This window comes from Acinonyx jubatus, chromosome C1, assembly GCF_027475565.1.
Source record: "Acinonyx jubatus isolate Ajub_Pintada_27869175 chromosome C1, VMU_Ajub_asm_v1.0, whole genome shotgun sequence".
Taxonomy (NCBI): domain Eukaryota; kingdom Metazoa; phylum Chordata; class Mammalia; order Carnivora; family Felidae; genus Acinonyx; species Acinonyx jubatus.
In genome coordinates, this window is record NC_069381.1 from 146,080,846 (window position 1) to 146,089,569 (window position 8,724).

At 44.1% G+C, this 8,724-nt stretch overlaps 1 non-coding gene and 1 pseudogene across 1 annotated transcript; one reads left to right on the forward strand and one right to left on the reverse strand.

The window, feature by feature from the left end:
• Nucleotides 1-2,083: 2,083 nt before the first annotated feature.
• Nucleotides 2,084-2,276, reverse strand: LOC113598400 (U2 spliceosomal RNA). The gene has a single exon (XR_003419059.1). It is a non-coding gene; the product is annotated as a U2 spliceosomal RNA (small nuclear RNA).
• Nucleotides 2,277-5,234: 2,958 nt separating this feature from the next.
• LOC106984884 (tetraspanin-17-like) lies at nucleotides 5,235-8,724 on the forward strand (annotated as a pseudogene).

Consider the following 8,724-nt stretch of genomic DNA (forward strand, 5'->3'; position numbering starts at 1 on the left):
TCTCTGCCCCTCCCCCACTCATGCTCTGTCTCTCTCTGTCTCAGAAATAAATAAACACTAAAAAAAAAATTTTTTTAAATACAGGTGAGATTCTTGTTCAGTACACGTACCTCAAAAAATCATGTGTTTCACTAATAAAAATTATTTCTAGCATCTCTTATGTTAAAGAATAAATCCTCTAGTGTAGATTCAGAAATGAATAGTTCAAGGAGCTGTAGTAGCCACAGATTCCAAGTCCAAGTTCTGATTAGAGCCCTTTGGTGCTCACAAACCACCCCCTGGAGTTTGTATTCCCCATTAGAGCACTTTAAAATGTTCATTAACAACTCCTAGGGTGAATATTAAAACTAATTTTTAAAGTACTCACATATATCTTGCTGCCTAAACTGAAGTATTTAAATTATGATAATAATCACTAAATGCCTGTGAAACCTTCAGACCAAAACTTGATTTTTTTTTTTAGGTGACAGTCTACCTATTAATTCTGAATTTTTGAAGACAATTCATAGATTCCTCATTAAAGATGAATAATTAAAATAACACTAGCTGATGAAATACTCTCTTTGCAAGAAATATTCACAGCTTTTGATTTTATAATCACTGAAAAATGTGTTTTCAGACACGTGGGTGGGCTGGAAGCAATTCTACATGTGATTCAGGCACTTCAGAGGTGACACTAACTAGAGTTCTTTAATACCAGGATTATCAGTGGGAAGTGACCCTCAAAGAAATAGATATTTGATGAAGCAAGTGGAATTCTGGAACTTGAATATCAATGTATTGACACAGAAGATCTTTTAAACTTTTACTGTCTACAGAACAACTTTGGTTTATGGTAAAAAGCCATGCAGCCAAAACGGTGGAACAGAGCTCAATGCCATGTTTATTTAGGACACACTTCACTCCCTTGCTTTTGAAATTGAACTAAAAGTAGGTCACAGTAGGCAAAATATTAAAAGAAAATATAGATATTTATTTTTAGTGTCCTTGATGGTACATAAGTTTGGCTCTAGTTAATTGCACAGAGGGCAGCAGGGGGGCACAGCTTTTCTGCAGGATAAGGGAGAGAAGGCAGAAGGGAGGAAAGATTAAGAAGGGCAATTGCCAAAGACAAGATTTGTCTAGTTTGAAACAGATGGCATAGGGGCCCTGGCTGGCTCAGTCAGTAAAGCATGCAACTCTTGATATCCGGGTTGTGAGTTCAAGCCCCATGTTGGGTATAGAGCTTACTTAAAAAAAAAAAAAAAAAGGAAAATCTTAAAAAAAAAATCTGAAGTGAATGGTGTATCACTAAAAATCTGAACCATAGTTTTTTGGTTTTGCTTTTTGTTGTTGCATTGTTAGGGTTAATGAAGGAACCTAATTATTGAGCCATAACAATTCATTGGGGTGGAAGCATGAAGCTGTTTACCTGTTTCCAGCTTCCTCTGGTGGAATCCCTGAGCAGTGGGTTCCCTTCATATCTGAATGACGTCCCCATCCAATTGTAAAACTTCCCAGTCCCATTGCTAATGCTCAGTCCTACTCATTTCTCAACTTTAGTCTCAAGAACAAAACAACACAAAGCTTCAATGTCAATCTAGTGGGAATGGGGGTGGGACATGTGTCTGCCTTCATACACCCATCTTCTTTCCCAGAGACGACAACCCTAGTTTTAGGGGATGGAATGAGAGGTGGGATCTCTTTACTTGACTCCTTTGGGAGTCAACCCATCAAGGTTGCTGCTGCCTCTCTAAATGTCCACAGATTTTCTTCCCCACCACAGCTGCCCATCTTTGCCCTCCAGGGGATCACATGTGCTGCCACATAGTCTCTTGACATGGGGTCTGACTCAGGCTCAGCCTCTTTTTCTTTCTTTCAGCTCAGGCCTCTCCCTACCCAAGTGGTCTGCTTGTACAATATTCTCTCGGACGTGATACTGGCAAGGTGGCTCAAGCGCAGTTACTTTGTCTACTCCACTTACAGGAAATTCTATCCTTGCAGGACAAATGGTGGAAATGCAGTCTGGAGCCTCGTGAAGAGTGAATTAGAGCACTTTGTAGGAGACAAGGGGAACAATAGAAAATCATCTGTCATTAACTCAAAGGAATGCATCATTCCTAGAAGTAATGCAGTTCTAGGCTGAGGCAGGGAGTGGATAGATCAAGCGCCCAACCCATCTCCTAATTGTAAGCAGTAACTTAATGCCCAGTATACAGGCAGAGAAAACATCGGATGCTTTTAATTGGTGAGAAGAGATACTGCTTTTGATTTTAGCTAATAGGCACAGAAGAGATAATGGTTCTACTTAAACCACACCTTTCCCTTTCACACTTGAGGCGGAAGCTACCACCTCCAGAGCTCCCCACATCTCTCCAGTGCTCTGAATCTTGCCCTGATATTGCTCTGAATTGTTAAAATGCTCCTGAAGAAAAATCTTTCTCGTCAGAAATGATTAGTTTTGGGGCGCCTGGGTGGCTCAGTCGGTTGGGCAGCCGACTTCGGCTCAGGTCATGATCTCACGGTCTGTGAGTTTGAGCCCTGCATCGGGCTCTGTGCTGACGGCTCAGAGCCTGGAGCCTGTTTCAGATTCTGTGTCTCCCTCTCTCTCTGACCTTCCCCCATTCATGCTCTGTCTCTCTCTGTCTCAAAAATGAATAAACGTTAAAAAAAATTAAAAAAAAAAAAAAAGAAATGATTACTTTTGATATGTTCTTCCTGAGACCTGATTCAAACACCTCGTTTGTGTACTAACTCACTAACTGAATTGCTCAGCTCCATCCTCCCAGCTCCCATATTTTCTGTACCTCTCTGGGAGTCAAGGGACAACTCTGGACTCAAGTCGATAGACTATTTTTGTTAACTTATTACTATGGGAAAATTCCAAATTGTAGTAATCAAATTTCTACAATGGTTTCATAAATTGAGATGCTAATGAGATTTATCTGTTTTATTTGACTGAAACATTTCTTGCATGAGTCAGATTACACTAAGCTATGCTGTGGTAGCAGACAGCTCCAAAATCACAGTGGTTTGCTACAACTCAGATTTATTTCTTCCTCACGTGAATTTCCACTGTAAGTCAGCTTCGCACACGCTTCACTCCAGGCCCTGGGCTGAAGAAATAGTCCCTATTTGGGAAACACCCACTGCCTGGCAGATGGAAATGAGAAATGGTTAAAACACAATGACTTTTACTTATTTATTCAACATTTATTTATTTTTGAGAGACAGCAAGTGAGTAGGGCTGGGGCAGAGAGAGGAGGATAGAAGATCCAAAGCAGACTCTACACTGACAGCAGAGAGCCTGATGCAGAACTCTAACTAATGAACTGTGAGATCATGACCTGAGCCAAAGTCAGACACTCAACCAACTGAGTCACCCAGGTCCTCTGTCTGACTTGTAATCAGGTCATGATCTCACAGTTGGTGAGTTTGAGCCCTGCGTTGGGTTCTATGCTGACAGCTCAGAGCCTGGAGCCCGTTTCTGATTCTTTGTGTCCCTCTCTCTCTATCTGCCCCTGCCCAGCTTGTGCTTGCTTGCTCTCTCACTCTCTCTCTCAAATATAAATAAATAACCTTAAAAATGTTTTTTGCTCAGAAGTAGCAAATATCACATCTGCTCACATTTCATTGGTCCAAGAAAATCAAATGGCCAAAGCTGATGTCAGTGTGGAAAAGGGAAGCATAATTCTGCCAAAAAAGAGGGCCACATATATTGGGAATAATGTAATCTATCATACCTTCTAAGTACCTTTTAATGTTATATTCTCCTCACTGCTCTCCACCCTGCAATTTACTAGTTGAAGGAATTGAGTCATTTATGCTGTAGAATTTTCTGGATTCTGGATTCTGCTAAGCTCATCCTTGTGGGGCACTTGTTTAACACATTCCTTGGTCCTTCTATTTCTTCTAAACCTGTAGTTAGATACACAGGCATATTCAGATTCAGGTTCAACTTTTTGGCAAGGATACTTCCTAGGTGGTCATGTGTGTCATTATTATCTCTTGCTGTGTAACAATCATCCCAGAATGTGGTGGCTTAAAACATTATTATCTCATGGTTTCTGTGGATCAGGAATTCAGACAGGGAGCAGGGGATGGCTTGTCTGCCTAATGATTTCTGGGGTCTAGCTGAAAAACCCAAAGACAGGACTGAAATCACCGAAGGCTTGACTGAGTCCAAAGATTCCTTGTTCAAGCTGGTGCAAACACTTGGTTGGCAAGTTGCTGTTAGTAAATGGGTTCTTTTCTATGTGGGCTTGTCCATAGGGCTGCTTGAGCATCCTGACAACATGGTGGCTGACTTCCCCCAGTGTGACTGATCCAAAAGACCAGTGTTGAAGCAGCAATGTCTTTTATTAACTAGCTTGTGAATTCATACACTGACACTTTAATTGGTCAAAAAAAACCAGCCTTTATTCAGTGTAGGAAGTCTATACAAAGGCATAAATACCAAGAGAGAAGGTAAATTAGGGGCACTTTGAATGCTGGCTACTATATGCATCGAATGGCTTTTGATGTTAAGACAAGGAGGAACAATCTCTAGCATACTGTGTAGGACAATGGTTTCCTAGCATTTGCGATGTCATGGTCCAGTAGAATTTCAAGGGAAAAATCAGGCCAAAATGGAACTACTTAGATCTTTATTTTGCCATGTAAAGTCACTCAAAAAGAGTAACCTGTTAATTCTACCACCATTATTTTTTTTCATTTTCTTGAAAGCCTTTTTTTTTATATAGAAATACATTATCTCAGAGTACAAATTATCATTTTTGATGTGGAGCAAGGAGAACCGCTTCCCAAATGTACGTTGAGAATCCACTTGGAAAACATTCTGTACTCAAGTTGAGGATTCCATACTCTGTCATCCAAAATTTCCACTCCCAGCTGTACACCCTAATGAAAGGCATACATGCACACACCAGGAATCATGGACAAGAGTGTTCATAACAGTATGTTAATCATAGCCCTGCATTGGAAACAAACCAAATGCCATCAACAGTAATATAGACAAATTGATATGCTTCCATTTGCATTAAGTCCCCAAACAAGCAATACTAAAGTGTAGTGCTTTAGGGCACATACTTAGATGAAAAAAGTGGAGAAAAAAAAAAAAAAAACAAGCAAGAGTGTGATTGTGATAAAGATCAAGTTATGGTTACCTTTGTGGGAAGGGATTGTTTTCTGATTTTGAAGAGACATGGGTGGAGACTGCTGAGGTGCTGGCAATGTTTAATTTATTGACTTTAGTGATGGCTACACAGGTATTGCCTTGATAATTCATTAGACTGCACATTTTATGTTTTTCTGTGTGCTATATTTTACTATAAAAAGGGCATTTTAAAAAGGAAAAAAATTAGTCTTTTTAATTAAAAATTGTAGCTTTAGGAGAAACTTCTTTTTAAAAAGACCATCTATTCTTGGAGTGCCTGGCTGGCTCAGTCAGTTAAGCATCCAACTTCGGCTCAGGTCATGATCTCACAGTTCATGGGTTCGAGCCCCTTGTCAGGCTTTGTGCTGACAGCTCAGAGCCTGTGCCTGTTTCAGATTCTGTCTCTCTTTCTCTCTCTGTCTCTCTCTCTCTCTCTTTCTGCTCCTCCTCTGCTCGTGCTCTGTCTCCCTCTCTCAAAAATAAATAAACATTAAAAAAAAATTTTAAAGACCATCTGTTCTTTCCCACCTCCATCATCCCTCTCCCACCCCTTTCTCCACACGGGATGTCAGCAGGATCTCTGCTAGTTCCAGCGCTGGCAGCTTCACACTAGAGACTCTCATACACCCCTGAATCAGCGGAGCGGGAGTGGATGTGGTTATGCACACACACGCACACACGCAGGAGCTTCCCTCCCTATGCTTCAAGAAGAGGAAGTACCTTTGCTCCTTTGTACCAGGTTGGCAAGAAGAGGGAATAGCCTTTCCTCAAGAACTCTGCAGTTCCCCAAAGGCATGCCCTAAAAGCTCCCCACTTCTTCCTCCAGGGCCTTCTGGGCAAGAATGAGGGCAGACTTGCGGGCTCTTCTGACAGGCATTGTCAGCAAGCCCCTGCAGGCAGCCCTCGTATCGGAAAGTGCTGGACTAAGACCTGTGTAGTGCTTAATGTTGTAGTTCTCAGCAGTGGACCTGAAGAGCCCATTTTGGTACTGGGCACTTTATAGCATCCTGTTACACTCATACACGGTTGATGGAACATCTATTACATGCCAGGCATTCTGCTAGTTGTTTACATTGTGCAATGCCTTATAATTTACAATATTTGATTTCATTTTCATAACAATCCCATGAAATAGATGAGTGCTATCCAATCATTTCCACTCTCAAAGAGGCCACTGAGGCTCCTAAGGTTTCAGTATCTTATCTGAAATCACTATAAAGGGCTAGCCATACCTCTGAATGCTTGCTGTACCCAAAGCCCACTTGGCAGAAAAGAAACCCTGTGTGGTTCCTCAGGCAAAGTCTGTTTGATGTTATCTCCCGACCCACCCCCTACTCCCGGTCCACCGCTGATTTTGCCAGAAGAGTGGCCTGAGAAAAGACCTGCCCAAACAGGAATGATGGTGATTAGATAGATTATTAGATTATGTCAGAAACATTTTGTGAAAAGTACAAGGAAGCCGTTGTTATGATAGAAAAAGCTAAAAGACCCCAGAGATGAGAAAGTTGTGCATAGATACCATTAGGCAGTAGAAATCATCAATAAACAGGGAGTATGAGTACAAGTAACGTTGACTGTGAACAGAAAATGAATTATCTATTTGATACCAACAGAAAGCGAGTTACTTGAATGGTACTGGCAGGAACATTGAAACAAAGATTTCCGTGGACTAAGTTCCCATAATGATGGGGAGCAACACTCTTGTTGCCAGGTGGACTTCCCCAGGCCTCTGTTGTTCAGTTCCCTCTCGTTTTTGTTGTTGGTTGGTTTGTTTGTTTGTTGAAAGATTGAGCAGATGTGGGCAGGTCAGATCTGAACTTTGTACTTCTGGTGCCTGGAAGCCACTGCCACCCCGCTGGGCCCCCGGTGGCTCTGATCCAGGGCCACCTGTGGAGGGCCGGGCAGCGGGCTGCCTCCCGAGCCTGACAAGCACCAGCACCCCCGGGGCCCCGAGATGGGCTGCTACAGGTAGCTCTTCCTGTTTGGCTTCAACATTGTCTTCCGGGTGCTGGAATCCTGGTTCTGGGCAACAGCCTCTGGGCCTGGGGTGAGAAGTGGGTTCTCTCCAAAAGCTCGGTGCTGACAGATCTGGGAGGCCTGCACTCCGTGTGGCTGTTTGTAGTGATTAGAGGCGTCATGGCAGTGGGCTGTGCCCGCTGCATCCGGGCACTGCGGGAGAACACCTTCCTGCTCAACTTTTTCTGCGTTCCTAGTCCCCATCTTCTTCCTGGAGCTGAAAACAGGGATCCTAGCCTTCGTTTTCAAGGACTGGATTCAAGACCAGCTCGATTTCCTCGTAAACAAAAACATCAAGGCCTATCGGGACAACACTGATCTCCAGAACCTCATTTACTTTGCTCAGGAATATTGGTCTTGCTGTGGAGCCTGAGGGCCTAATGACTAGAACCTCAATATCTATTTCAACTGCACCGACTTGAACCCCAGCCAGGAGCGCTGCGAGGTGCCCTTCTCCTGCTGCATCAGGGACTCTGCGGAAGATGTCCTCAATGTACAGTGTGACTAGGATGTACTGCTCCGACTGGAGCTGGAGCAGCAGAGCTCCGTCCATACCAAAGGCTGCATCGGCCAATTTGAGAAGCGGCCACAGAACAACCTGATCGTCGTGGCTGGGCTCTTTGTGAGCATCGCCCTCCTCCAGATCTTTGGTCTGGCCCAGAGCCTTGTGAGTGACATCAGGCAGTGGAGGCCAACTGGTGAGGCTGCCACAGTAGCCATGGCCACTTGCCTGGCCTCCCCAGGGATACCCCCGCTTTCCCTGACACTGTGCCCATGATGGGCATGGCCACAGGCGTTTCTGCTTGGACCTGAGTTCCATAGGGAGCTTGAGTGTGGGTATGCTGGGCATACGTGGAGAAAGCTGTGTGCCTCTGCCTGTGCTGCCTGTCCTGGAGCTGTGTGCACAGAGGGTGGGTATGTTTATGTGAATGTGCACAGGGAGCCACCATCTCAGCTGTTACTGTGTGGTGGGCTCTCCCAGGGACCAGGAATGGCACAGCTCAGAGGGTGTGGACTATTCAGGTGGGAGGGGTCTGCGGTGTCCAGCCAGGCTGGGGCACACCTCTCTGTGCATGGCTATGCGGGGCAGGCCTGGCGCCTGCTGTCACTTGGAACACACCCTCATGCAGCTTCAGAGCTGTCTTCTCTACTAGTGTGACTTTGACCCTGCCAGGAACCCACTTCAGCCTCACGTCTCAGATTCTAAAATAGATCCAAGAGGGGCACCTGGGTAGCTCAGTCCGTCAAGCATCAGACTCTGGCTCAGGCCATGGTCTTCTGGTTCATGAGCTCCAGCCCACATCGGGCTCTGTGCTGACAGTGCAGAGCCTGCCTGGGATTCTCTCCCTCTGCCCCTCCCCTATTTGCACACTTTCACGTGCGTGCTTTCTCTCTCTCAAAATAAATAAACTTAAAAAAATAAATAAAACAGATCCAAGAATTTCCTCTCCCTTCCTTGTCTCTCAGTGATGGCTACAAACTACTACTCAAATCAAAATAAACAAAACCTTGAAAACCAAAAACACATAAGCAAGGTTTGAGCAGATGACCAAGCTGTGAAGACAATGATCAAG